The following is a 27260-nucleotide window of genomic DNA, read 5'->3' on the forward strand; positions in this document are numbered from 1 at the left end:
TTAGCTCATAAACTACTCTTAAGTCCGAATAATAAAAACATTAATAACCCAAAAATTTGGGAACAGATATTTAATATTATATTAGCATAACACTTTTAACTTGAAGGTATTCACATTTATATACTTGCTTGGAGAGAGTTTTGTATTTAAACTGTATATTACTGGAAATGTTATTAACTATTTTTTGTTTTTTCTCTATTCTTAATGTTTACATGGAAGCATTCTTGTAAATATTGTATATTTGTCTGGTGTAATAGTTAATGATATTAGTTAGTAGTCTTTTGTTTTGTATTTTTTCTCCTAAAATTTTGTGTTTGTTTTTACTTGTGTATGAAAATAATATAACAATAAAGATTTCTTATGGAAAAAAAAAATAAAGGGAAACTGGCTAGACTAAAAATGGCCAACAAGGGCAGCTAGCCTAGTACTTACCTATGAACTTATGAACCTATGGAAGGGGTAGAAAGCATACAGAAACACTGATGTCCATGGAAGAGAAAAGGCAACTAACTTCAAGGCCTTGTTGCATGGATTCCTGAAGCAAAGTTTTGTCAGATGATTACTCAGAAAGGAGGCAAAAGGCCTACCTGAGGAATTCCCAATAATGGATCAAATCTTGGAAGATCCCCTGGTTCAGTTTCCATTTGAGAGGTTCTGCACTGTTCCTGCTTAGCTTGTCTGTCACACAGTTTTGCTCTGATGGTGTGTAAGCTGCCTGTAGAGTAAGAATAAGCTGTAAAGCTATATCCCATTCTAACATGGCTAGTCTGCACAGAGGATAAGATCTGGTTCCCTCTTTCTTGTTTATATACCACCTCACTGTGCTGCTGTCTGTAAACACTTGACGAGGCCTCATGGACCACAGATGATTCAGAACACTGAAATTTGGTCTGTCTTTTTTTTCCTCAAAGACTCTGCACTTTTATATCCATTGACACTATCTTCCAAGCAAAGCCTGAGGTGTCTGTAGTGAATAACTGCTTTGGAACAAGAGTGTGGGGGGGTGGAAAGCAAGATTCTCAGATGTCTGATGCCTCCACATCTCATTCCCCTTTAAAGAAATCCCAGAACTGGAATTTGAAAATACAACATGTGCTGATGCTGGGACCTAAAATATTTCATACAGCATTATATCTTTCTCATGTGGAGTCTTGTAAGAGTCAACGTAAGTATCATGGATGCTATGAGACCCAAAATCCTGAGTTATTGCTTCTCTGAGACACTTCTGTGTAGAAAAAGACAGAAATAGAGCTAAATAAAGATATTTTTTCCTATGAAAGAAAAGCCCTTTGTACTGAGGTATCTAGCAGGCATCCCAGAAGCACAGTAATCTGTGTCAGAGTAAAAAGAAAGTCTTTTGAAGATTCTGTTGGAATCCCAGCTTGTGTAGGAGATCCTTAACCCAAGAGACAGATTCCTAACACTTTGTAAAAGACTGTGCAAAGATAAGTGAGTCATCTAAATATGGAAAAATGTGGATACCCTGTAGCCTGCAATGGAGTACTGCAGGGGTTACACATTTTGAGAACACTCTTAGAACAGCGGGCTGCCCAAAGACTAAAGCAGAGAACTAGTAATGTGATCAAGAGACACAAATTCTTAAGAAATACATGAACTCTGGATGAATAGGAATGTGACAATTGTATATTTCAAAGCTAAGGCCACTATTAAACTCAAATGAGGGAGGAAAGGCAACAGGATGTTGTGAAGGCATGTTGAACATAGTCACTATCCCAAACAGGTTTAGGAAAGAAAGATCCAGAACTGGTCTCAAGAATTTTCTTTCTTTCTTTGGCACAAAAAAGTATTCTTGAGTAAAACACTTCCTCTGCCTGAGAGGGGGGAACAGCTTCTGTTACCCTCCCCTTAGACAGCATATGATGTAAAACAGGATAAGAAAGAAAAGTTTGGTCTGGTGGATGAGGAAGAGGTAGAATCCCCTGGAAAGGAGGAATGTCCTCCCATTGCCATTTATAGCCTAGAAGTATTAGATCCAGGACCCATTTGTCTGAAATAATCTGTTGCCAAATACAAAAATGGAGATTCAGCCTTTCTGAAAGGATTAAGAGACTCCCAGAGTAGGAGGTGAGGGTTGGGGGAAGGCAAGGTCCCTCATATAGTCATTCTGACTTGTTTGTCTGTAATTTGTTTAGGGGATTCCTGCCTTCTTTCTTGAAACTACCTGTCATTGCTTTTTACATGTCTGCTAACCAGCATTCTACTGAGACTGTTTATTTTGTTTTTTGATAAAATTATATGAGGAGGAAGAGAATCCCTTGGAAAACGTGGAGAAGTAAGTCTGAAAAATTGAGAGATTCCCTGAATCAGCTTTCCTCTGTCATCACACTTTTTGATAACCATTACAACAAAAGGTCAAAGACTAAATGTCTATCAAAGGGAGAATTTGAAATTTCATTTTGGCGCATTTTGGGAGGTTCTAAGAACACTGCTGGCCTTACCTCCTTATAACAACACTAGTGGCAACGGCCCTGGGAGTAACATGTAGAGTCGTAAACACGTTTCAAACAATGAGCAGTGACTTAAGAAACTAGAGTTAGAGTCATAAACACATTTCAAACAATGAGCAGTGACTTAAGAAACTAGAGTTAGAGTCGTAAACACATTTCAAACAATGAGCAGTGACTTAAGAAACTAGAGTACACAAAGCAGATTTTTCTTCACAAGAGGAAACTGAAGCAAAAATGTTCCTCATAGCTTCGCAGTTGGTCAGGATAAACTTCAACATACGCGTCTGACATCTTAGAATTCTAAAAATCAAAGTTGCAGAAGCATACACTTTTCCCCAAATTTATCAAAAGGTTTTCCATCCTTATCAGAAGAAGGGTTAGAATTAACAAAATGTTTAATGCCAGCTGGATTCACTAAAGCTATAGCTGCTGGGTCAGGTCTGGGATTAGTTTATAAAATATTGATAGGTTGGGGAACTTGGTACAATCTACTGCTTTCTTAGGGGCAGCAGGTTGTCTATCAGGAAAACTACATGATGCAGCAAAAATATCCTCCTGTGCTGACTGTACTGGGGGATGGGTGAAAGTTGTGTCAGCTCCAGTTGTAACAAATATTTTTATATTTTCTAAAGGGAAAACATTGATTCATCCTTGAATCAGTCTCAGAGAAAGAGAATCCCTCACAGGGCAAATCAGATACTACACTCTCCTCAAAATCTGAATCAGAAACCTGAGGAGAAAAACCTTCATCTGTCCCCTCACAATCCCGGACACATTACAGTTCTTGAACCTCTTCAGGGAAAGAGGAATCCCTTTTTCCTTTACCAGAAACTACCTTACAGGAAGGGTTAGGAGCCTTCACAACACCCTGAGCCAAGCCCAACAAATTACTCCTGCCGAGAGTATTTCTCACAGGAGAGATGAATGTTTAATTTCTGTCTCTTTTTGACAACAATCTGTTGAAAAACAAACCCAGTATTGCCAGCAACAGCTTCTCCAGGGATGGGCACAATGTTCTTGTTAAGTGGGGGCACATTCCCTATCCCTTTTTGCATGACTGACAAGAGTAGCTCTTCTTTGCCACTGAGAGAGGACTTCAACAGCTGCAGAGGATGTGGCTAACCCCCCTAGCCTGTAATGGCTGTGTGGACTACACCACACGGATTCAAAAAAAAAGATGGGTGGTCTGAAAAACCAGCTTTGTCCAAAGCAGAGTTACCTACCCCACAGCTGGGGCAAATTACCAGCCTGCTGTGGTGGCAAAGGCTGTTTAGCAAGCTTTTTCTTTTTGTGTCTGGAAGAAGCTCTGACTGAGGAACTGGTACCTGATTCCATGGCCAAGCCGAAAATGGTACGTGTTTCTTAGGGAAGCTTATCAGCAATAATTGGTAAAAAGTAGCAAAAAAATAACTTTGTCTGAGATAAAACAAAGTAAAAAGCACTTTAAAGACTTTTCTAAGCCCCGACAAGTAAAATAAGAACATTTTCTCTACAGAAAAAGTATTCTAAGCAAATTTTAACAAAATTTTAACATAAAAGTAAAAAAGTGTGCTTTTATTTAAAAGTTCATAAAAACTGCAAGACAGTCAAAGAAAATATTTTTCCTAGCTTACAATTATTTGCTTTGCATAAAAAAGTGACTTTCAACTAGTAAAAATGTAATATGAAAGTTTTTTCCTCCGAAGGGAATTTAGCTGCCTGGCAATGGAACAGCATTATCTGCCCATCGATCCTGGAACACCTGCAGAGGCGTGCTCTTCTCCATAGCAGGAAAGCACTGACAAGCTGGACACACAAATATGACTAATGATTTCAAACATGGAAGGTGCTCTGAAGCTTTGGGAGCTGGTCAGCTGTTATATCCTATGCATGGTATAACCCACATAAAGCTACCACAGCAGTGATTAAGCAGGGATCGATATGAAGAACATCCACTAAGATATTTACTGCAGAAATTGTTCCCAGGAGTGTCACAATGCTGAACTAGTGATTTTTTTCAAGATGGTCTGTAGCTTGTCACAGATAATGGGCTGGATTCATGATGACCTACAGTAAATGGATGCCGTTCTGAATGAATAGACAACACAAATGTAACTCCTACCTTCTTCCTCCTGATTTCGGTTTTCCTACTAATTTTCTTGTAGCCCTAAATATCAAAAGGGATTCATAAAGATCACTACAAAGTGCAGACTACATGTACACTTAGTATAATATTTCAGAGTGAATAGACAGCAAAATGTGTTAACGATGTTCTTGAATACAAATTGTGCACAGTTAGTGTAGGAATTCATGAATCCAACCCAATATTGTAATTCAATTTTTTCATCAAAAGCCAACACCTAAAGAAGTCAAAATGTTGGCAGGAGTAGCTCAAATTTTGTGTGAATATTAAATTGTGAAATGGCTATGAAATGTTATTTTATGCTGTATAAATGTTTTTTTTTTTATTGTGAAAATTCTAGGAATGGTTATGAATAGATTATGGTCATTACTGACTATTCTAAAAAGTTGTATTTTATTCATTTGTGAACTGGGAAAGCCTACTAGACAGAGCAATCTCTCTTCAGGGGTGGTCCTGGAGCACTGTGTCATAAAGTGACTTGCGCAGAATCACACAGTAGGCAAATGGAGGTGGAAGGAATAAAATCATGTATCCCCAACTACAGGAAGTAGCTTGTATTACTGATATACTGTCACTGTGAAAAGCCAAATCCAAATCCATAACCAAAGAGTACTGTTTCCTTTCTCTGGCTTAAGGATACCTGCAGGCATACTTATAGACCAGGGAATCCCATTTAGATCCAATGTAGTGCAACAGCTTTGCCAGTGTTCTAAAGTTAAACAACTGAGACCTTCATTGTACCACCCTTAAACTGATGGGCTAGTGGACTTTAAACAAAACTCTGAGGTCTGTGCTAAGTAAGGTCATAGAACAAGATGTTATGAACTGTATATAGTTACGTCCACACCTCCCGTTTGCTGTAAGAGTGGTACCCCAAGCTTCAACATGATTTTCCCCATTTGAATTACTATATGAGAGACATAAGTAAGATTTGCTGAAAATAGTAAAGGAAGAAGAAAACCCTATTTCGAAGTGTAGCAACATATATTAAAACTGTTTTATGAAATTCATGAAGGAGAGTATGCAAAATCCAAAGCAGGGTGTATAATAAGAATACCTGACTTAGGGAACGTATAACAGCGGACAATGTGTTAGCATTTGTCCCCTTCAGGAATAATGAAATTTTTAGTAAGATGGCAAGGACCCCTCAAGGTGACACAGCAAATGAATAAAGCAAATCAGACAAACTAAGAAGAGGAGCCTAGAGCAGATGCAACACAAAAATGTGTTATAACATTGGAAGGAAGCCACAGACTGTAGTCAGCCTGGACATTTGGACATTGAGACAAATACCAATGACATGGTTTTGTCTGAGCCCCAGGAGCAAGAACAGAAAGCCGTCCTACTAAAAAGAAAGGAGTTGTTTTTCTGTGTTATCTGGTAGAACAGATTTAATTCAACATTATACTGAAACTGTGCCAGGAGGAAGGTAAACCCAAAATCAAATATAATGAGAAATGTATAAACAACCCACTGTGGTGAAATATCTGTATAAATAAATGATATAACAAAAGAAAGGGGTCCCAGTCTACCTTCCATAAGAGCGTACTTAAGTAAACTAGTAAAGAGCTTAAAGGAACTGTTACGAAGTTTGCATCGAGAATATGACCTTAATACAGCAGCTAAATCCAAAAATAAGTACAACTCATTTTTCAACTATGCATGAAGTTAAGAAATGATACCTGACAATGTTTGGAGCCAGTCTACAATAATACTGCACCCTGTGACCCAAGGGAAATAACTAATATCCAAGTGCAAATTTTAATCCATGCACAGTTATAGCTTTTCCATAGATTCAGCAATCCCAGCCACCTCCTTTAATTGCTATGAAACAAGTTGCCTCAACCATCTCAAAGGCATAGGACACCTCATCCATGGGTTCTGTTAATATATCAGGTGGCTTGATTATAGCTGACACACATGGCCTATCTGAACCCCTAGTAAACTTCTTTCAAATGAACCTCTCCACTGGTCATATTCTTGAAGTCTGCAATACAGTCATTGTAATACCATTACACAAAGGTGACCCAATTATGTATCCTGGTATCTATAGACTCAATAGTTTCACTAGCGTCATATTTAAAGATATGAAGTGTATTGCCTCAGATCTCATTAATCTGGACATTGGAAATCTGTTACCACCACATCTTCATCAGTTTGGCTTTGTCTAGGGAAGGCCCTCCCTCTTAAACATCATATAGTTCTTTGAAAAAACAGTGAAAGCAGTGGATAGTATTATGCATGCATACAGCATGTCTGGAGCTTGTCAAGGTCTTTGACACTATTAAACATGCCGGTACTGATGACATGCTTATAAATCTAAGGAGAGCTACTTTACCTTGTAAAAACTTAGGAGCTACCTTAGATAGCCCAGCTTCAACTTAATCTTAGGTTTATCACCTTGTTCACACTCTTCCCTTTACCTTGTGAATAACAAGGTAAAGTAGCTTAGTAACTTGCTAATTTTCCTTTCTGTCCCTCCCCATCCCCTTTCCCTCTTTCTTCCCCCCCCCTTTCCTCTTCCTCCCCCTCCCTCCTCCTTTTCATTTTATTTGGAAGGTGCTTTCTGAGTCCCTATACTTGTAGACTCATTTAGAGTTGGAAATAAGCTGGTAACATTACCTTTACCGGGGTTTTTTTGAATTAATTTTGAATTAATTAAGGATTTGTAACCTAAAACTAATTAATTAATTCTTCGCATTAAAGCTAGGTGCAGTAGTGCTTTAAAACTTGTAAACCAAGTTTACTGATTCTTTCTCTGCATATATCCACGGTTTTTAATGTTTTTAATGTATTTTAATTATTTTAATGTATTTCATATACACACTTTACAACTCCTAACATATTTTTGTGGTTAGAAATAATGGACGTTGAGCTGTTGTTTGCTCCTTTGTACATAAAATGCACAAATATACATAAAAATATGCTTGTATGTTAGGAAATAGGATGATTTCATTTCCTGAATTGTTTCTTAAATTGGAGAGTTTGTGCCCTAGATTACATTCCCTCTGAAGAAGCCACAGATTGCTGTGGCGAAAACGCTTTGTATCTGTTTTTTTTGAATAAAATTGCGTTCAGGAAATAGGACTGTTGAGTCTCTTCACCGACAAGGACCTCGTTTTCTAGATTCTATTGGTTTGGTTCGTTTTTACTAGTTTGCAGTGTTATAACCACACAAATGTGTGTGTGTGTGTGCATTTGTGCGTGTGTGTGTGCGTGTACGTGTGTGTGTGTGTGTGTGTGTGTGTGTGTGTGTGTGTGTGTGTGTGTGTGTGTGTGTGTGTGTGTGTGTGTGTGTGTGTGTGTGTGTGTGCGTGTGCATGTGTTTTTGTGTGTGTGTGTGTGTGTGTGTGTGTGTGTGTGTGTGTGTGTGTGTGTGTGTGTGCGTGCATGTGTGTGCGTGTGTGTGTGAGTGTGTGTGTGCATGTCTATGTATATAAAAGAAACTACAAATATCAAAGAAAATCCAGATTATCTTGTAAATCTCAAACTAGTTGTAGATGGTTCACCTTTGAATTGCATGCTCCTTTTTGAGCATATCAGCAGTTCTGAAAGACTACCAGAATTGTGTCTGTGTTTATGAAGTGAAACATTATTTTTGGGTTGTAAGAAAATTGATTCAGCAAAAAGGGAGTGGCCTAGCTCACATTATATTCTTCTTGCTGAGTGATCTCTGAAATCAAACAAGTTGTATCAATATGAACACTGAGGGCAAAAAAGTCTGATTTGAAGACTGCCAACACCCACCACAAATCACTACACTACATCACTACAGTGATGCACCCACCTGTAGCGGCTGTAATGGCCCCACGCTGCCATTGTGCATGTGTCTAATCCCACCCCCCCAACATGGAGCAAACAAATCTTGGCTCCACACAGCCCGTGAAAGGAGACACAGCCCACAAAACACTAAACCACCAACCAAGCCAACCCAAGAAGAAACTATGAGAATTCACGGCCTCTCACAAAACTGTCTACACCAGAGTATTGGGCATTTCCAAACCCAAACCACCTAAAAGCTGCATGATTGTGAGTATATACAGCCCGTTAAAGGACATACCTACTGTGACTGCCACACTGCACCAAAACATGCAAAGGTGACAATATGTGGAATTACTGCCTCAACGACTAACTGTCCAAAGCACCTGTGGTCAAACCATTGCACACCACCACAACACAAAAAACCACCATGATCCGAAATCAACATTACCCATCCAACTTTAAATTCAACATGAGAAAGACAACAATGACAGAGGGAAAAAAAATAGTAATATAAACCCCATCAATACCCACATCACTGAAACCTTCAACCTTGAGAAGGCACACCCACCACCGCTTCCAACGCATACCACACAACACCACAAACCAAAAGGCAAGCAAAATAAACTGCCCCACCAATGAATTCCCCACAAATAAGCATCACACACATGCAAACTACCTTGACAAAATTATAATAACATAATAACACAGCAACCCTGATACCCCATCGGCCTCAGACTGCCCATTGCTTCTTACTGACTTTACCCTGTCCATAAAGGTGCAAGGACTTCCTGCTCCATAGTATTGTCATGGACGTAATACTTGCAGTAACAAATGATATTCCTTACCCAGTTACACGTGCATAAAACCAATCACCCACTCCCCCCCTTATCTCATTACCTCTCAACCATTCTTCATTCCCATTTAACCCTTTCACCCCCCCACCCTACTTCCACCATCGTCTTAATTCCCACTACTGCTTCTGCCTCACCCCCACCTGCAGATGTCCCTGGACAAATTGGTTTGTTACCAAACCTCATATTTCATTTGAGTGAGACCATAATACCTAATTTTCAAAATACTGAAAACTCATTTCACTGTTTCATTATACTGAAAGCTTACAATGCTGAATTTAAAAATAGTGAATTCTAAGCCATAGATGTTTAGTGTGTTTCCCTTCAATTGTGACTTACTTGTGATAAAAAAAATTACTGTAACTTAAATTGCCAACTGTCAGAATACCGATAGTAGGGTAGAAAGTAATGTTGTAGGGTTTCTAAATGTGGGCATGTCTCTTTACATTTTTATGGGAAGTATCTAAAGTAATATGACGGACATTTTGTGTGCTCCTGACAGTAGTGGCAGTGTGTACTGTACTGTAAGATAAGTAAAAGCTATATGCCCTTTTCCCCACTGTAGTGCAGTCCTAGACTTAGTATATATAATTGGGAGGTGTGGGGGGTGGGGGGACCTAGTTTGGTTTTATATTGTCTGGTTTCCTTTACGATGGTAAGTAAGTAGGTTTTAAGTTTTGGAAAGAGTTAGTCATTGGTGTTGTAAGTTTATTTATTTATTTAATTACTGGTGTTGTAAGTGTGCATGTCTATGGATTAAAATTGAGTATTTTGAAATTCTTCATTGGAAGCTTTCAGTATAATGAGACTCAGTCAAATGAGTTTTCAGTATTTTGGAAATTAGGTATTGTGGTCTCACTCAAATGAAATTCAGTATTTTGAATTTTCAGTCATGTGAAGTACACACACACACACACACACACACACATATATATATATATATATATATATATATATATATATATATATATATATATATATATATATATATATGTATAGGGCCACTACATAATCTCAAAATCTTGAAATATCGAATTTCAAAATATTGAGACTATATAGCCTAAACCGTTAAAATCCAAACGACCAGAATCCCAAAACTAACATCCCGAACGTACAATACACATACAGCACACACATACACATACACACAACTTCCCCCCACAATCAAACATATAATCCTACAATACAGATAAGCAGGGGGGCAAGCATCCAAGCACACCCCCCTACTTAAATATACTAACTCCAAGATTGCACAGACACACAAAGGAAACTCACACCCACACATTTTACAGTCCTTCACACATACACATCACAGTCACAACACACATTGACACATACTAAAGCCCCTAACCAACACACTTACACATAGATACTTACCTGAATTCCACCTATCCATCAACAAATCGCAACACCAGAAGCGCTACTTCAATATCTCCGAACATCGTGATTTTGAATTTCACGCTTCTGGTATTTAGGGGTTTCGGCTATTTAGTCTTGAGATTTTGGGGTTCGGTATTCCAAAAGTTCGAGATTATGTAGTGATCCCATATATATATATATATATATATATATATATATATATATATATATATATATATATATATATATATGGATCTATGTTGATTTATCGAAAATATGGTTCATCGAGCCGTATTTTTGATAACTCACTCGCGAAAGTGCATTCTATTGAAAATGCACTTTCACAGAACAAAAACATAAAAAGTAAATAAAAAAATAAATATATTAAACAGTGTTATGCAGAAGGGGCAAGCCCTCCTGCACCCCCACTCTCCCTACTTTAATATTCTCACTCTGTGATCGCACTACAGTGGGGAAAATGGAATATTCCCTTATCCACACTGTACCACAATCTCATCAAGGGTTTCTTTAGATGTACATCAACAGTATACATTGATGTACAACTAATTTTACATGCAAACTGCATGTTTTTTTTTTTTTTAGTGAAAGTGCATTTTCTACAAAATGCACTTTCGTTAAACTGGGTTTGACAAAGTACGGTTCGATGAACCGTACTTTCAACGATACAACTAGGATCTACATATATATATATATATATATATATATATATATATATATATATAGATATATACACAGACACACACACTCACAGACAAACACATACACACACACACCAACACACACACACACACACACACACACACACACACACACACACACACACACACACACACACACACACACACACATATCTATCTACATATATATATATATTAAAAACATTGCATATTTTTTCATTTCTTGTTTCAGATTGCCAGTACCTTTACAAAGCTGTATTTAAACTCTGTGAATTTTGCAATATGGATGCTTCCTGTGGCATAATTTGTTTGTAACATTTTGATCTTTCTTTCTTTGTAAAAACAGAAGAAAAGGAGTAAATTGCATGAAATGTGCAACTGAAATGCAACATATACCCCCGGATTCAGCAAGCCCTGCATGGTGTGCAGAAGCAGTGCAGGAGCTCCAGGAGGCAATATGTCTGCCGTTCGATCCAGGAATAAGCTGCAGGGATGTGCACTAGCGCTCCTGCAATAGCCCTGCGTGGGCTCAGCTCCTTTATGCAAAGTACCCCATTTGCAGGTGAAAAACATGCAAATGAGGTGAATTTGCAATCCAGGAAGCTGTCAGCCGGCCGTTCAGGACTAGTGTAATCTGCAGAAATGTACTCGGTTAGTAACTGAGTACATTTCTGCAAACTACAAAACTAAGCCATAACAACTCCAAATAAAGGGTGCATATAACATGTAAAGCATCCCAATGCCCAAATATATGGCCACTGGCATGGAAAACAGTTAAAAAAAAAAAAAACTTTTAGTTGTTTTAGCTGATTTCGGCTGTTTAAGCGTAGGGCAATTGGGCACAAATGGGATTGGGCGAAAAAAGAAAAAAAAAACTGAAATAAGTATTCTAACCAAAATCACTATTTTGCCATTATACTCAATGGCAGGCAGAAGACAACATGGCCAGTGAATAGTGGTTGCTAAGGGGGGAGGCTCAGCGTGGGATCTGTAACTATGCATTAGCAGGCAATCCTACAGAAATGAGGAGAATGATACTGAATTCCAGATTTCCCCTCAATGCTAGTCATCACCCAACAGTGTAAGTACAGGAATAGCTTGGTGCAAGCCTAGGAGTTAGCTGACATCATAGGGGTGTGTGTCAGGCATACTGTAAGCAGATTGGAGCCCTGTGGCTCGGGTTTGCTCTTAGCTTAGCAGAGCTAAGCAAGGGGGTGTGTCTGAGGCTGCCTAGCACTCTTTACATTGCCTAAGCGTGTGTGCACACTGTGCACCAGGTTTTAAAGGGAAAAAAAAGTAAACCAGGAAATAGCAGCTCTGTGCACATTTGAGCACTGTGTTTGTGCAGCGCACCCCCGGGCTTAAACAGGAAGGCAATGGGAAGGGAAAAAAGCAGTAGGAAGGTAATCAAGGAGAACTAGCATAGCTGGCAGGTGAAATGTATCAGAACCAGCTAATTACACCGGCAGCAGACCAGCCCAGCCCAGAACACTACTATAAACTATACAAACACCTTTCCCTCTAGTTTTTCCCACATACTCTGCACCACAGGTGTATACAAGTGGAGAAATTTTAACAAACAAAAACAACAAAATGATAGGGGCTGCAGTAGCTATCATACATCAACATGTGGAAGAGGCTGAGGGTGGTGAGGATGAAAATGCTATTGAGCAACCCACAGTGAGGAGACAGAGAAGAGTTTACAGACCCAGGGTAACCTACCAGGGGCTACATGAGCTGGAGATAGTGGAGCACTATAGGGTGGACAGAGAACTCCTAGAGCAAATTGTTGAGCTGTGCCAACCACTCCTGACACACAGAACTAACTGAGGGGAACGCATCCCAGTGGATACCAAGGTTTGTGTAGGCCTAAGAATACTAGCCACAGGTACCTTCCAAAGGCCAACTGGGGATATCATGGGGATCTCACAATCATCAGCATCCAGGGCACTCCACCAGTTCCTGGATGCCATGTCAGCACATGCCAGTGAACACGTATACCTCCCCAACACCCATGAGGCATTGGTGAGCAATATGCTTCTCTTCCACCATATAGCAGAATACCCTTAGGTAGTGGGTGCTATAGACTGCATGCACATATACATGAAAGCACCACCCAGTGCACGGGGTATGGTCTACATCAACCTGAAGGGCTTCCCCTCCATCAACTGCCAGGTCGTGTGCAATGCCTAGGACATAATAATAATGAATGTGTGTGCTGGCTGCCCTGGGAGCTATCACAATTCCCACATCTGGCATCTGATACAGCTGTACCAGAGATTAGCCAATGGGGACATCCCACATGGTCACCTAGTGGAGGATGCTGGTTACACACTGGAGCTGTGGCTGATGACACCCATCAGAAATGCACACACACCCAAACAAGAACTCCATAATGAAACACACGCACAGACCAGAATTATAATAGAGTGTGTGTTTGTAATGCTCAAGTCATGGTTCCAGTGCCTAGAGACATCTGTTGGAGCCTTGCAGTACTCCCCAGCTACATGTACTCAAATTGTCATTGTATGTGCCATGCTACAAAATATGATCCTGTGGAAAGAGCTGCAGCAGGAACAGCATGGGGCAGGGCCACACAGCCCCCACCATTGCCAAGGCCTGCACAGGCACAGAGTGACTCAGAAGAGAAATAACCTTAGCCTGCCCCAGTAGGCAGAAGGAGGTGAGCCCAGTATGCCCTGGCCTTGGCAAAGAGGCGATGCATAGCACATACACTGACACAGGAGAGACCCAGGGAATGACACCTCTCTCTGACTTGCACATACAGAAAAAGGGATGCCAAACATGACACTACCTGTGCTCAACCATGTATAGGGAGTGTACTATGTACATCAAACATAGGCAGCCCTCCAGCACAATCCTCAATGCTGGCACACCTACAAGGTAAGTCACTCTTCTTACCAGTTGCCAAATGGAGTAGCATGTGTTGTTACTTGTATCTATGGTATGGATGTGAGCATGCATGGGAATCACGTGGCTGAGTGGGATGCCAGCAGATAGTAGACACCTATAGTGGCAGCATGACATCTGTAACAAATACTGGTGTCACCATAGTAGCCAGTACTTCACATGATGATAAAACCCACTGCAGGAAATGTGCTGGGCCACATGTGTGTCCATATGACACACACATGCCAGTCAGAGAGGTTCACATACCCAACAACAGTCTCAGCCAGCAGGACAGGTATAGACAAACACAAACAAAGGCCATGCTAAGCCTCTGAATGATGGCTATTGGTAACCTCCCCCCAGACCTACACAGACAGACTACATCAGGTCAGGCAGTGGGATGTTAGCTCTGGAGGGTAAGAAATCAGAAACTGATATGTAGGGCAATCAAATCTAAAACCTGTAGTTCACTGATATGCCTCTAGTCAGCATGATAGGTTACAATACAGAATGAAATGGAGTACCTGACATGCCAGTACAGTCATAGCAAATGTGTACAAGTGTCAGGTGTGCCCCCCCAATCCTAAGTAGAAACATAGAAACAGTCAGGTGTTGCCCCCAATCCTCTGTAGAAATGTAGAAACAGTCAGGTGTGCCCCCCAATCCTGTGTAGAAATGTAGAAACAGTCAGTTGTGCCCCCAATCCTATGTAGAAATGTAGAAACAGTCAGGTGTTCCCCACCCCAATCCTATGTAGAAATGTAGTAACAGTTTGGTGTGCCCTCCCAATCCAATGTAGACACATTGCAACAGTCAGGGTTGCCCCCCCCAATCTAAGTAGAAATGTAGTAACAGTCAGGTGTGCCCCCCACAATCCTATGTAGAAATGTAGAAACAGTCATGTGTGCCCCCCAATCCTATTTAGAAATGTAGTAACAGTCTGGTATGCTCCCACGTTCCAATGTAGACACGTTGTAACAGTCAGGTGTGCTCCCCCTAATCATATGTAGAAATGTAGTAACAGCCCCCTCCAATCTGATGTAGACATGTATTAACATGTGTGATGCCCGAGCCCTGGCTCAACTATGAAGGAGCCTCAATCCTCACCACTAACACCAGTGAGGGCATCTCATATAAGAGGAAAGGATAACAAATACACACATTAAAGTGCAATTTCCCTTAAGAGCACACAGGGATCACAGTCAGTCCGGGGCTGGTCGCTCCCTTGCTCTCCAGGTCCCCAATAAGGCTCCCCACTGGCACAGCTATAGGGTCCAGATCTCAGCCTATTGGGCAAGCTAAAACCTCCAGCACCCTCTCTGTCCAACCAGTGCTTCATGTCCCTGCCCAAGTAGCTCACACACACACACACACACACACACACACACACACACACACACACACACGCACACACACACACACACACACACACTCACACACACTTTGAGAAGAGTTTATACAACCACACAGACACTCCTGGGGAAGGCTGGAACAGGTTCTCCAGCTGTGCCCCTTTTGCCCAGACTATATGGTAGTACTAGCTCCCACCACCCACTACTATTTATCAGCTCCTCAAAGGCCCTTAAAAGGGTGTCCAATTATTACTGTGCAATATTATTATCCAATTGGTAGTATAGCCCAGGGCTAAAGCTATTGTAGTGGCTTTTTACAATTTTACCAAAGGAATGCAAGTACTCTAAAGAGCTTAAATTATCTCTACAAAAACATCCACAGTTGGAAGGGCTTAAAATATTTAATAACAAATAGTCAAAACACACGACAATACTTTTTACTACACAGTGCTAGTCAAGAGTTCAGAGATCACAGAGAAATACTTAAAATAATTCAGTAGTACAGTTCTAACAACACAGAAAAAACACTTAGTCTAATATGTCTAGTTTTTAGCTATTTCTAAGAGAAAACACAAGTCTAAGATAAACTTACATATAGAGCAGGACAGTGCTGGTGAGTTGGATGGTCAAGACAAAAATGCTTAATGCTCTCTGATTCTCTCTGTTTTTAAAATCACATTCCTGGTTCACATTACATCATTCTTCGCACTTCCCTGGGTTTGCAGGCTAACAGAAACTACATTTACATTCTTCACCTCTGGGCAGAAACCAGAGCAATAAAGGACATTTATGCATGCAAATTCTGGCCATTAACTCTGGCCTTAAAATAATAGGCAGGATGCCTCACTTCAGACTTTATGGCTCCAAGTTTAAACATCAAAGGGTCACAACATGCTTTACTTGGTCAGTAGAGTGCACTGTTGTTACATTTTCTCCAGTTTCACATGTAACACTATTTTACCTAAGGCAACAGCCTTCATCTATCTTCACACAATCTTCACAACATTTATGTGTAGGTATAATACCAGTGGAGCACAGATGACCTGAGGTGACCAAGGTAGCAGGATAGATTGTAGCATTTGTACAATATGCAGGTATGCATGTGTTAGGTTGGTGTGTGCTTCATATTGTGTGAGAGTGGTCAGTACGTATGCATGCTGAGGTTTGACCTGGTGGCCATTGCCCACTACTGTTGATGACAGGGCCAAGTCCTCACAACTGCAGTGCCAAAGACAATGCTCCCCAGTATAACACATTTTAGCAGTAAGCCATTGTAAATGTATGGCAGTAATATGTGTCATCATCTGAAAGATGGACATGGCATGAGAGTTGGGCTAGATATACAAGCAGTACACAAGGAAAAGTACCCCAGACATACAGTGCATAATGTGAAACCATGAAATGGATACACCTTTGGAATTGTACATACAGGTATGCATCACATTATCTGGGCTTGTAATAGGGGAAACCAATGTTGTCTGGGTGAACACAGATCACAACGGTGATAGGACTGATGTATTGCGAAACAGCTGATGTCCCTGCACAACCCAGCATAACTGGAATGCCCCATGCATATCTGTGAGTCAGATGCAAGTAGTGTCCATAGTACACATGCACCAGCTCACCCAACCACCACCCACAGATACCTCTCTAGTCGTATCTCTGCTGTTTGGAATGGGTACAATATTACCCCCATCTGTGTATGGAAATAGTGAAAGAATGCAGCATGCAGTGCAGGTGTCCCATGCAGGTGTGTCCCTAGTCATAGGTAGAACAGGTGTGTCCCTAGCTGTAAGCAGCAATCTGCCAGCATTCACGCCACCTGATCAATACTGATAGAAAGTATTGGCATGAACACCTAGCACACCTACCCTGTCACCCCAGGGGAATATACTGTATGGCAGTCTGGTACTCTAGGACTGACAGAATGCAATGGTCTGCAACAGCTGGCTGGCATCACCACCAAATGGCCTACAGGCCTCTGGCAAAGGCCTGCATCTCACCCGTACTGCCAATGTATGTTATGTCATGGACACTCAAATAACAACATAACACACTCCACATGACCCATATGCAAGGCCATGTGGACAAACCACAGTAACATGTCCACCATGTCCCACTGCATGAACTGTGGACCAACAACAAAACACAGCTGTGATGAGGTGATAACTATAGGGAATGTATCAGAGAATGTTTGCGTAATGTATGGAAGAGGATAGAATAATAGAGGGGGGGTGGGTGCATGGGCAGCATGGAATGTGCAAAGTCCAAAACACAGCCATGTGTACATACTATCCCTGGCTGCAAACACAAAAATTGGTGGCTACAAACCTTCCCATACACCACAATAGGGGAAATATCCTGACTTATGACCCCTGCTTCTGGGTAACTTGTGTGAATCTGTACAGCTGCGAGGTATTGTCACATCAAGATAAGGCCATACTTTCACATTGATGGATGTACATGTATGGGATCCTTTGCCATAACTGTACCAAGGTGCTGAACTGGTTGCACAGACCCAGCAGCAAGTGTCTGCAGCTCCCCCTCCAGAATGACATAACTTTCCAGGAATATGTAGGTGTTTGACCACAATACTGGACACAGCTGTATTCACCCTGTGTTCTCCAGGATATCACTGTGAGCAAAAATATCTACCTGACAGTACTTGAGGACATAAAACATCACAGTGTATAACAGTACACATGTCTGAATATCTCTGCTAACACCAGTACCGTGTAGCAGAAGCAACACAGACACAATCACCTACAGTACCCACTATCCCTTGCACAGTTTGATCCCATATTGCCAACTGATCTACAGATACCCTGCAGAAACAATTTGCTAGCTGTAGGTGTAGAACACAAAAGTCTGCACTGGAGTACAATCTAGCTGGAATGGATCCACACATTCAATACAGAAGGGCATACTGGGCATGCTCACACACTTTAACAAATAAAGCCCATGTCTGCCAACAACAGTGGGCCATACATATCTGAGAGTTACAGATGTTAGTTCATGCACTCCTCAGTATGCATCAGTCATACTTTGCACACACATTGGATTGGAATACGTACATATATCCAAGGACAACATATGCCTAAAGTACACATATATAGATATGTAGAAGAGAATGACAGTAACAAAGAGCCTTCCATCATGAGGCCTGTCCCACCCAGCACACACCCAAATGGCTACAACCACATGATGTGCAAATGTCACTCACCATAGAAATTAGCCACTGGTATCCCTCAGCATCAAAGACTTTGTGGTACTAGTGCTAGCTGTGCAGCATGACTGTACATGGCAGTAGTCATCTAGCAGTTGTATACACGTACCTGCAGAACATAAACCTGTGTGTGCCTGAGTGTAGTGTGTCAACCTCCAGATAAATGGGTTGTGGCCCATGCACACACACTGCCCTCCCCATAGCCCTACAATGGTAAGCCTGCTGATGTCAGTCACTGTGAAATACACCTTTTGGGAAGGGATAGCCCAGTTATTTCTGTGGCACGTCTTATAACTGGGTAATGCTGTAGTCTAATAAACAAGTTAGGTAGGGGTTCTAATCCCAGACATGGCAAGTGTGTGTGTGTGTCTGTCTGTGTAGGCAACAATGCTTTTTAGGCTAGTCACACTCACTACAATTCAAATGCCCTACTTTGGCAAGCCTGCTGATGCTGATGTCATTCACTTTGAAATACACCTTTTGGAAAGAAGTTGTCCAGTAATCTCTGTGGTGCTTCCTATAACTGTGTAATGCTGTAGTGTGATAAACTAGTTAGGTAATCCCAGACATGGTAACTGTGTGTGTGTGTGTGTGTGTGTGTGTGTGTGTGTGTGTGTGTGTGTGTGTGTGTGTGTGTGTGTGTGTGTGTGTGTGTGTGTATTTCTGTGTAGGGAGCAATGCTTTTTAGGCTAGTCACACTCACTGCAATTCAAATGCCCTACTTTGGCAATCCTGCTGATGTCATTCACTTTGAACTATCCTTTGGAAAAGAAACAGCCCAGTAATCTCTGTGGCTGGTCCTATAACTGAGTTATGATGTAGTGTGATAAACTACTTACGTAGGAGTCCTAACCCCAGACATGCCAAGTGTGTGTGTGTGTGTGTGTGTGTGTGTGTGTGTGTGTGTGTGTGTGTGTCTCTGTCTGTGTAAGAAGCAATGCTTTTTAGGCTAGTCACACTCATTACAATTCAAATGCCCTACTTTGGCAAGCCTGATGAAGTCTTTCACTTTGAAATAAATCTTTGAGAAAGGAATAGCCCAATAATCTCTGTGGTGCATCCTATAACCGTGTAATGCTGTAATGTGATAAACTAGTTAGGTAGGAGTTCTAATCCCTGACATGGCAACTGTGCGCATTTGTGTGTGTCTCTGTCTGTGTAGGGAGCAATGCTGTTTATGCTAATCACACTCACTAAAATTCAAATGCCCTACTTTGGCAAGCCTGCTGATGTCAGTCACTTTGAAATACACCTTTGGGAAAGGAGTAGCCCAATAATCTCTATGGCACATCCTATAACTGCATAATGCAGTAGTGTGATAAACTACTTAGGTAGAAGTTCTAATCCCAGATGTGGCAACTGTGTGTGCATTTGTGTGGGTGTGTGTCTCTGTCTGTGTAGAGAGCAATGCTTTTTTAGCTCATCACACTCTTTACGATTCAAATGCCCTACTTCGGCAAGCCTGCTGATGTCATTCATTTTGAAATACACCTTTGGGGAAGGAGTAGCCCAGTAATCTCTGCGGTGCATCCTATAACTGCGTAATGCAGTAGTGTGATAAACTAGTTAGGTAGGAGTTCTAATCACAGACATGGCAACTGTTTGTGTGTGTGTGTTTCTGTCTTTGTAGGGAGCAATGCTTTTTAGGCTAGTCACACTCACTACAATTCAAATGCCCTACTTTGGCAAGCCTGCTGATGTCATTCACTTTAACATACACATTTGGGGAAGGAGTAGCCCAGTAATCTCTGTGGTGCAACCTATAACTGCGTAATGCAGTAGTGTGATAAACTAGTTAGGTAGGAGTTCTAATCCCAAACATGGGAACTGTTTATGTGTGTCTCTGTCTGTGAAGGGAGTAATGCTTTTTAGGCTAGTCACACTCACTACAATTCAAATGTCCTACTTTGACAAGCCTGCTGATGTCATTCACTTTGAAATACACCTTTGGGAATGGAGTATTTCAGGAATCTCCATGATGTGTCCTATAAAAGTGTAATGCTGTAGTGTGATATAGTAGTGTGGTAGGGGTTCTATTCCCAGACATGCCAAGTGTGGATGTTTGTGTGTATTTGTCTGTGTAGGGTGCAATGCTTTTGAGGCCATTCACAGTCACTACACCCTCCATTGACCTACTTTGGCAAGGCTGCTGATGTCATTCCCAGTGAAATACACCTTTGGGGAAAGAGTATTCCAGTAATCTCCATGGTGCATCCTATAACAGTGTAATGCTGTAGTGTGATATAAGAGTTTGGTAGGGGTTCTATTCCCAGACATGGCAAGTCTGGATGTTTGTCTGTGTAGGGTGCAATGCTTTTGAGGCCATTCACAGCCACTACAACCTCCATTGACCTTCTTTGGCAAGCCTGCTGATTTAATTCCCAGTGAAATACACCTTTGAGGAAGGAGTAGTCCAGTAATCTCCATGGCACATCCTATAACTGCATAATGCTGTAGTGTGATAACCTAGTTAGGCAGGATTTCTAATCCCAGACATGGCAAGTGTGTGTGGGTGTGTGTGTCTGTGTTTGTCATTCATATCCTGTGTGGAGGAGGGTGTAACAACTGGACTCATTGTGGAGAGGGTTTCGTATATTTCTTATATGGTGGCCATATTATATTTCACAATGTCCACCTTACAAGGATAAAAGATGTCAAATAGCCAAGAGGCTGGAGTGACAATCCATACTCCTACATTTGACATCAAGGCCTGGTGAACAAAGTAAGCAAACCTTGCATTACCCAGAGAAAACTCTCAACCCATGTCTCATACACAAACACACTTGGCTAGACAACAACCGCTATGTTGGTAGTACTCTGCATATTGCCCACAGATAGTAACCATGGTGTGATTGCAGAGGACTACAGAGGGCATGGCACCCTGTCCATCAGTACAATAGGCACATAATTACAGACAGTGCGTCTTCACTATATTCCCCACTGGATGCTTGCAACAACTGTGGTGCCATCAAATGTTACCCACAAGGGACATACCATGCCTTAAACACATGCCCTGTATGGACAGATGCCACTGACACCAGGGAATACCTGTATCATGCTATCAGTGTAAGTGCAGGATCAACCTGGTGTCCATTACCAGTTCCCGCCACATAAGGCCAGGACTGACACATCTGATGATAATCTGTGTACACAACATGGGCCAGACACCCCAGATACAGTTAAACATGTCACTGTACATGCATGTGGGGCTTGTGCACATCCCAGACACCATCCATGTCATGGACTATAGAACACATACATGGCAAGCATTGCAGAGCACTGGCCACACACAATAGTAACCCGGGTGACTGGGTGGTGAATGCAATACCCACCTGTGTGGGCCAATCCAGACACTACACCCCTGAGCCACACTGCAGATCATTGTCATGTGGCCTGACATTAAGGTATACCCTTCACCTATCCTTGTATAGCCTTCTGGCACAGTCAACCACTACACACTCATGAAGCAATGTACCCATGCATGTCATTACTGGCACCCTGTGTCTGTGTGTGCAGTGTACTATGCTTTTTACCACATTCACACTCACTACAACTCCCATTGGCCTACTGAAGCATGCTGTCTGATGTCAGACACCTTCATATACCCTTTGCCCATATAACATCTGGATAACCCCTGTGGTGCATGTGATACCTGCGCATTACTGTATTGTGGCAAACTAACTAGTTAGGAAGTGTATTCCTGATCCTGCCAAGTTTGTCAATGTGTGTGAGTCCCTGAGAGAGTGTGGCTGTGTTGACATTGACAACTGTTCATGTGGACAGGCACATGTACTACACCTACCATATCGCTACTATATCACTGTTGCAGATGTCACTCACCATCAAATATACCTTAGGATAGCTCACCAACATGTAAGCTATATGGCACATGCGATAACAGCACAGACATGTGATATCAATACATTGTCAGTACTGGTAGGTGTGTGACACAAACATGCTTAGGTTTTACTCTCCCACCCCTTTCCTGAATTACTTTGTCTCTGTCTGTCTCTCTCACTCCCTCTTTGGTGGATGTGGAGAAGTACACCTGCTTTGCTTAGACAGCAGCTTGTGTTTTGTAAGTGATGCTCATCATCAGCTGATGGCCTCTGCATGGACTGCAGTCCTCCTCTAGCTGATTGCATGTGGAACAGCTGTGGAAACGCACTCCAATTTCTAGGAACATTATGTCGGTGTTGGGCCTTTTCATTCACTCTGAGCAGGACCTAGATCTGGTGTTTGGCAAACATCATCACAGATGGTTTGGGGATTTACCTCTAACAACATATACTGTGGAAACAGGCCAACAGACAGGAGGGGGATGTGCCAGACATGACTACGGAATATAAGTGTTGCTATTCTACATTTGGACTAATGTCGGTTTAACAGGGTGTGTGTTGATATGGCTGGTCTACATGTTATAATACCTGCCATGACAGTGTTATGTTTTTTGAGGAAACTCCCATCTGTAGGGTCATCTGCAGACTGGGCAGTGTGTGGAGCCTTTTGTTTCTTGTGTTACTCACAGAACACCTATCTGAGAAATGCAGAAGCATAGTGTGAGGATTGCAGTCAGTACATGCTGACAGCCATGAGAGTTACTGACTTCATATCCCTCATAAGACATATGTCACAATAAACCCTGGTACAACAGTAAATGTATGAGGTTATCACAGCAACATGCCAATATTGGGCCAGTGTTCATAGCTCCAGCCACAAGTCTGTCAACCTTTCTACATATGTCATGCAGTAAGAGGTGCATAGGTTCTGTACACCATTATTTACTGACATCATACCTGATAACAAGCCAGTCAGATATCAGACTGCTAGACATGTTATGTATGGTAGGGGTTGTTTCTGAGGACATAACTTGGGCATTCTGTGGTTGTGTGTGCAGTACTGGGATATCTGTACTTAGGATGATTGTTGACAGTATGTGTATTGTGCATACGTATCATGGGCTGTGCAGAGACTGTGGTAGATGCCATTGTTCTTGGTCCTGTTCTATCTGATGCTACATGCTGCTCCAGTGTATGGTACCCTATTGGCTCACATGTCTGTAGGGCCAGAAACTCATGTATCCCATACCACAGACAGCTGTCAGACCACACTGTGTCATGACCTGGTGTATGTAGGGTTAGTGTGTGAGTGGCACATAGGAGGGTGGTGTTTATCAGACAGTCCCTATAGTGTCATATTAAGCTTGTGTACCATATGTGGCTGTGGCTGTGTTTACATTGGTTCTAAGTATGCACTTTCTCACACATGTCTGTTACTCTGTGCTGTGACATGCATGTGGAGCCTGCTATAATCGCAGGTACATGTGTATTCCCCCATACAAACTGAAGTCTAGTATTGTGGCAGTCTGCCTGTAGTTTGTACAGTGCTTTGTGACATGCCTAGCAGCCTAGTGTAATTTTTCCAGTGTGCTGTTATGTCCAGTTATTTGCAAGACATCCTGCTGCCAGGCCACCATAACTGCTGTGTATTTCTGACAAAGCAGTGGGATTCTGTACAGATGTATGTCACTAACTACTGGGTAGTATGTAGCCATGTGACCTCTGTACCACCTGGTATTATCTGTCAGGACAGACTGGCATGTGTGCATGCATAAACTGTGTGGGCATATGTAGTCCAGTATTTACGTGATATACCCATGTACATGGCTATTAACATTCACATTGGGAGTCGTGGTCCACTTGTTTCGAATGAAGGGGATATGTGTACACCTCTGGACTGACCACAGAGTGCCAGACTGTCCACATATATTTGGTTATATCTCTGCTGTAGTCCACAGAATCATTACTGTGCTAGCAGTGGTACTGTACTATGATGTCCTTAGGATGTCTGTCAGTAGCCAATGGCGCACATGTCAAAAACAGATGTGACCTCCCCCACACAGAAAACATCTGTTAAGACCCCTATTACAATAGCAACAGTCTACATATATACCTGCAATACATACATGACATCCCCTTGCACTAAAAGGTTGGGACTATTGGTGCAAGATAGGACTCCACTCCATGTTCTGGACATATGGTAAACATATCTATATCTATATATATATATATATATATATATATATATATATATATATATATATATATATATATACTTACATATATATATACATATAAACACTCAAATATATATATATATATATATATATATATATATATATATATATATATATATATATACATACACACACACACACACACACACACACACACACACACACACACACACACACACACACACACACACACACACACACACACACACACACACACACACACACACAGCAATATATGTCTACACATATATAGATATATAGACACATATGCACATATAGTTATGGATATCTACATATATATCAACATAAATAAGTATATCTGAATAGATATGTATTCACATATAGTTATAGATATCTACATATATATCAACATAAATAGGTATATCTGTACACATAGCATGTACATACATGTAGCTATTTATACATACACACACACACACACACACACACACACACACACACACACACACACACACACACACATATATATATATATATATATATATATATATATATATATATATATACATACACGAATAGATCTATAAATGGCCATATATATGATGCACTATACAGATGCATAGACAGACATATGTATGAATATACATGTGTATGTGCATGTAGACATATATCAACATATGTTTATGTATATATGTATATTCCTGTCATGTGTAAACATCACGGTTGTGTATACCTTCCCAGATGTATCTCACCGTATGTATCTGATATGTGTATATTTTGATATAAAAACATATGTGATGCAACAGTAATATCAATTACAAGTCCTACACAAATGTGGAAGTCAAAGCAATTTTTCAATACTATTCAGTATGTGTAGTGTCAGATATATTGTAAAAACAGCAACTGTCTTCACAGTGTTCATGGCGTGGTGGTTAACTGTTGTGACTATAGTGTACAGGGTCCTGGGTTCAAGGGCTGTTTATTTTGTTGCTGGGCAGTACAAGGGCTTTTGGATACAGAGTGGTTAAGGCAGTTTTGAGCAGCTTTAAGTGTGTTTGGGTGGGTTTGCATGAAGCTAAGCACTGCTATGGTATGGTTAAACGTACAGCCGCTTACATGGTGTAGGCTTCACTTACCAGTGTGCAAATCTGCTTAGCTGTTATATTGCAGCAATGCTGACACCTGCTACACATGGCTTAGCCCTGGTAACAAGTGCTCACCACCCAGTCTGATAACAGGTAATGGCATCTGTAATAAGTGTATGTAATGCCATGTACGATAAATGCATCTATGTGCTGTCATTACAGTAGCAAAAGGTGTAAGTGTCATGTCTAGGACACACAAGTATGTAAGACCTGTACAGCACTGTTATCCATGTGAATGTGTTACATACAGGGGTAGTATCCCAGGTAACGTGCTGTCACATTCACATGCAGTGTATTATGGCAGTACTGTTGTTCACAGTGCTTTCCCAGGCAATAGTGAAGTGCTAAATGTAGTACTGACAACAAGCACACCTGCAGGCATGGCTGGACTCTGAGGTCTCACTGTTGTGTTCCTGGTGTGTGAGCTGTGTCACAGTATATATCCCCTACTGGATAATGATCTGACATGTGGAATGTAACTTTAGACTAAAGTCTGTGCAGCACATGTCAGTGAGAGCTTCCAACATGTAGTAATGGCATACATATTGTCAAACGTCTGTCTGTCAACACATTCATCCTAGTGCATAGCTACTTGCCAAGCTGATGTCTGTCAGTCCCTGTACAGATGTGCAGATGGCAAGTACCCAGCTTGGATACGGACAGGCAACCTATGCGTGATTGACACTGACATGTCTGCCCAGCTGTGTAATAACTGGCACATATGGGAGACAACACCCTGTATGCACCACATGCCATGGGTACCTCCACTACACTTCCACAGTCAACATAACATGCTTGGGTGCAGGACTCTATCACAGATACTTACCATGTGTTGTAATACGTGTTGCATGCATGTCAACTGGATCACCTCAGTGGCCATTTGCAGTAGGCACCCAGAGGATTGGCTATTGCACGTCACTCTTACCGTGAGGGTCACCACAGTGGTGTCTCTTGATAGATTGCCTGCTGGAAAATGGAAGGTGGCATGATACCACTGTACACACATCCCCTACACAACCTAGCTCTCCATGGACAATAGGCAGGTACACAGCTATGACCACCTGCAGTGATGCACCCCAGTACTGATACACGTGTATGTGTGCATTACTGAGGATAGCAGTGTCTTTATGTTAATGCACCTGTATTTGGGAATTCCATGAAGGCCTTCACAACCACAGCAACACCCATTGCCATAGTCAGATGTGGCTGCTGCTGTATCAGACATTACATGTAACCTGTTACTCTGCTCTCCCTAATAGCTACATGAGCCTTGCAGTACCAGCACAAAAGTGTTGTACAAATGGGTCAATAGGCATGGGATACCCATTGA

This window comes from Protopterus annectens, chromosome 8.part1 (assembly GCF_019279795.1).
Source record: "Protopterus annectens isolate FY-2018-M chromosome 8.part1, PAN1.0, whole genome shotgun sequence".
NCBI lineage: Eukaryota > Metazoa > Chordata > Ceratodontiformes > Protopteridae > Protopterus > Protopterus annectens.